Source organism: Xiphophorus hellerii, chromosome 14, assembly GCF_003331165.1.
Source record: "Xiphophorus hellerii strain 12219 chromosome 14, Xiphophorus_hellerii-4.1, whole genome shotgun sequence".
Taxonomy (NCBI): domain Eukaryota; kingdom Metazoa; phylum Chordata; class Actinopteri; order Cyprinodontiformes; family Poeciliidae; genus Xiphophorus; species Xiphophorus hellerii.
The window spans coordinates 5,991,125-5,994,717 of NC_045685.1; the positions used below are offsets into that span (position 1 = coordinate 5,991,125).

The 3,593-nt window shown below is 39.6% G+C and overlaps 1 long non-coding RNA gene across 1 annotated transcript; it reads right to left on the reverse strand.

Moving 5' to 3' along the window:
* Positions 1-365: 365 nt before the first annotated feature.
* LOC116733218 (uncharacterized) lies at positions 366-2,005 on the reverse strand. The gene is made up of 6 exons (XR_004341978.1): positions 1,930-2,005; positions 1,574-1,814; positions 1,309-1,394; positions 909-1,001; positions 693-838; positions 366-600 (listed from the first exon to the last, which is right to left on the reverse strand). It is a non-coding gene; the product is annotated as an uncharacterized LOC116733218 (long non-coding RNA).
* Between the last annotated feature and the right edge of the window lie 1,588 nt (positions 2,006-3,593).

Below are 3,593 nucleotides of genomic sequence, written 5' to 3' on the forward strand. Positions count from 1 at the left end.
ATCCACCAACTGGTTCAGTTTCCAGTTCTTCCAGTTTGTTTCATTGGTTATGAGTCCATGAGGAAAAAGAGCGTTCTCTGGGTAACATTTCTACCCAACTTTTCAGTGAATCAGTTGAAGCTAAGGGTCGAAGGTCAACATCAGGATACTTCTTCAGTGTGACTGGCTTGTGTTTGTTTTTAAGATGTGAATTTTGTATTGATGTAACTACAAATTAATTCACACTTAATAATAAAAAAAAACTTTTTTAATCCTGTTCATCAGTTTGTGTTTTGATCAGTTATAAAGTTCTATTAAAAATGTGGGAGTTCCTTTAATATATAATGTTTCCAAAAATGATTATGGTTAAAAAATGACTCCAGAAATAAGAGATTGATAGAAGAACATTTTATTAAACTCATAGTTACAGCACTGATGGATTTTGTGTCGTGGACCATCAATAATGAAAACAATTATGAAGAGAAAACAAATCTGCCTTCTAACTATTTATTCTGATATTTTGTTTTGGCACTTGAAGAATCAGAATCTCGTCTCCAGCCAGGCACCAGAAACCTCGCTGTCCGCTTCCAGAGTCATTGATGTTTAGACAGGAGAGTCGAGCTAAGGAAACAGAAGAACAAATTTGAGAAACACAGAGTCAAACGCACGCCATTAAATACTGAAACTTTGCTGAGATGTCTCAGCAGCTCTACCTGCTACATCCAGAGTAATGGTGTCAGGTGAGGTCCATCTCCCCAGCGGTTGGTTTGTCTCAAACCTGAAGTGATGCTGGCCCGCATCGTCCAGCTTCACACCCTGAATCTGAACTGAGCAGCTGGAGTAGCTTCCCCCGGTGTAGCTAGAATACAGGCAGCAATTCAGTACCGTCATTTTCCTGTAACAATAACAGCATCTGCAGTTCTTCTCACAGTGTGCGCCCGCGGTACGACGGGCTGATCTGGTTGGTGTGGTGAGCAAACTCCCAGAAACACGGAACCACATAAGGCGCCTCTCAGTGAGACCTGGGGAGTTTTACACAATGTTGTTGTTACTTAAACATATCCTAAAGCCATAAACAACAACATATTTTACTGATACTTTATGAGATACACCAACACAACATACTATTAGTGTGAAGTGGGAAAAAAAATTAAAACTTTACAGATTTCTTCTACTAAAAAAGCTTTTAAAGAACTTTCCTGCCACTCCAAAACAATAAAATATTTAGTTTGGGTCTGATACATAAAAGCCCAACAAAGTACATTTACTTGTTTTCACAAACACTTGAACCGTCCATCTAAAGAAATGCAAAATGAACAAATGATCAACCTGAGGAGTAAAGTCACTGTAGTTCCTGCCCACACACACACACATCACTCTTCTGGAAAACGACACACTCCACCTGCTCTGAGTACCTAGAAGACACAAACGCTTTGGATCGTTCAATTGTCAGGGCTCTAATTTAGGAATCTATGCACAAAATATACAAGGAACAAAACATTTGAAGCAAACAAATACATATGTTCCAGTAAAAATCATGGAAGTGCACAGACAGGCATTAGGAGGTCAAACTGTTTAAATCTCAAGAACTCACCCTCAGAGTGTCTGCATCCACCTCAGCCAGTCAGATGAACACAGACACTTCAGGATGTTCATGTCCCTGACAGTGATGGAGGTGAGGAGGTTTTATAGCGATGAGAGAGTGTTTGGCGTCTGTCAGGTGGGAGGGGGGGTGAGGCGGACGGGGGAGTGTGAGTCTGACTGTCATTGGTCGACCCGTTTCCACTGTTGCTCTTTATTCCACTTCTCCATCGGAATCTGTCTCAAAAGATGAGCTGAAAGAAGAAATTGTGACATCCATGTGATCTTATCACTTCTGCAGCGGTTTCAGAGACATGTGTCTGTGCTACAAGTCAAAGGTCATTAACCTGTAGTACATGTTAGACTCACGTGTTATGTAACAGTCATTCATTCCTTCTTCTTCTGCTCCTTCTTTCTTAGGTGGGAAAACGTACTCAGTAGGTTTTTTAAAGCTAATTTCACCCAAAAATTGAAAGAGACTTTCTCATCAAGTCTTCATCATGTCCTCACCTTTTCCACAATCTGTTACAACCAGTAGATCAGCAGGTGGAGCTGGTCTTCTTCTTTAATTGTTGGTCAACTCATGTCATGAGACATGAGTTGACCAACAACTCATGTCTCCATCAACTCATGAGACATGAGTTGATGGAGAAATGAAATAAAGAGAAAAGACAATGGGGTTAACAAACAGAATATATTTGGACAGAAGGAAGAACAATTTGACCTCAATTTAATCCATATTTAAAATGAAAATAAGTTTTCTTACTTTTTTTGTCAACAGGGTTCCCTTATCTCCTCCATCTGACTGGTGGTGCTGAAGGTGGAGGTTTACAGGCGGAGCTGGTCTTCTGCTTTAATTGTTGGTCAACTCATGTCATGAGACATGAGTTGATGGAGAAATGAAATAAAGAGAAAAGACAACGGGGTTAACAAACAGAATATATTTGGACAGAAGGAAGAACAATTTGACCTCAATTTCATCCATATTTAAAATGAAAATAAGTTTTCTTACTTTTTTTGTCAACAGGGTTCTCTTATCTCCTCCATCTGACTGGTGGTGCTGGAGGTGGAGGTTTACAGGCGGAGGATATCCAACCTGGGATGATCAGAGAATCAGAGATCTGAGAATCTGAACCTGGATCAGAGACTAGTTTTGGGTATTTTTTAATGTCTATTCTTTTTTTTGTGATCCTTCTGTCATGTAACACATGAACATGCTATTGGCCATGTAAACTATTTGTTTCATGAGATTAATAGTTTATCTACAGAAAACTTTACTCCACATGCTCTCCATTTCCTTCCATCCGATCCTGTTCTCTAGTGTCCCTCTGAGTAAAAGCTCTTAATTTAATCCCTCAAGCATAAATTCGGTCTATGTTCTCCTTTGTCTTTGACTATTGTTATTTTCCTGATGCTTTAATTTTGTTTCTGATACAAAGTATTATCAGGCAAGCATTCCTTACTTAATGTAAACTTTAACTCTGTATGGTTGAACACTTTGTAAATTACTAATAACTTCTATTTCTATTTTTATTTAGTAAAGCTGATGGTCCCCACCACCAGCAGGAGGCAATCAGTGTCATGTGAATTTGGAATGCAAAAACTTACAAGCAGTGTGAAAAACAAGAGGTCCAGAAGCACCGGAACCACATGGACAACGGCGAAAGGCGATGAGCAGCTAAAACCTGAAAGATTGAAAACTTGGATAGTGGATTAGTGGGGGAACAGGATAGAATAATTTACTATGGCAGAGAGCACAGTGTGGGGAAGAACCACTATTACACTATGAAACATGAGGAAGTTGAGAGGAAAAGACAAAGATAAAGAAAAACCTCGGTGCAAGGCGCTACCTAAGGTTTCTTCAGTTCTTCCAAAATCCTTATCATCAAAAATGCTAAATCCAGCAGCGGGATAAAGAAAAACCTCGGTGCAAGGCGCTACCTAAGGTTTCTTCAGTTCTTCCAAAATCCTTATCATCAAAAATGCTAAATCCAGCAGCGGGATAAAGAAAAACCTCAGTGCAAGGCGCTACC